Below are 549 nucleotides of genomic sequence, written 5' to 3'. Positions count from 1 at the left end.
TCCTCCCTCCTTCTGTTGCAGAGATATGTGTGAAGAAATTCTTTTGTGCTTTTCATACAATATTAAAAAGAAAATTGTTGCTTACCCCTTTTCTCCTTTCCTTTTTTAGGTCATATTTGACTAAACCAGCTATGAGGCACAGCTGAATGACAATAATGCCCTTCTTAAAGGGGTCCCTTCATAGGAGTTTTACTGCACAGTTCCTGTTGCTACTCTACCAGTTTGGCAGATTGCTATCTGGAATGAGGGCATAATATGTAATAAACTTGAATAATTTTCATCCTGGTTGTTTGGCTCCTCTATAATTTGAGATAAGGGTATATTTAGGAGTTTGTAGCTGGCTTGTGCATAGGGTATGCCAGATCCCTGTGGGGGGTAGCTTTCTAATTAAAACAGATATTTAATTTTTTTCTAAACTTGTTCAAACATTTTATACTTATGAAGGATATTAGACCAATGTTTTTGGAACCTGAGTTCTTATGACTTCCAAAGATACAGAAGACAGAGAAACATTTTTGGCAATGCTAGCTTCTTAGGCATCAATGTGTA

The 549-nt window shown here is 36.4% G+C and overlaps 1 long non-coding RNA gene across 1 annotated transcript in view; it reads left to right on the top strand.

Annotated features, from left to right (window-relative positions):
- Positions 1-280, top strand: part of LOC146588441 (uncharacterized) — a 72,556-nt gene extending 72,276 nt beyond the window's left edge. The window contains exon 3 of the long non-coding RNA XR_014897422.1: positions 110-280. This is a non-coding gene — a long non-coding RNA (uncharacterized LOC146588441). The remainder of the gene's footprint in view (positions 1-109) is intronic.
- The last annotated feature ends 269 nt before the right edge of the window (positions 281-549 follow it).

This window comes from Rhea americana, unplaced genomic scaffold (genome assembly GCF_003343005.1).
Source record: "Rhea americana isolate MKP2758 unplaced genomic scaffold, rheAme1 scaffold_511, whole genome shotgun sequence".
In the NCBI taxonomy this organism is placed as follows: Eukaryota; Metazoa; Chordata; class Aves; order Rheiformes; family Rheidae; genus Rhea; species Rhea americana.
This window is presented reverse-complemented; position numbering and strand designations above follow the sequence as displayed.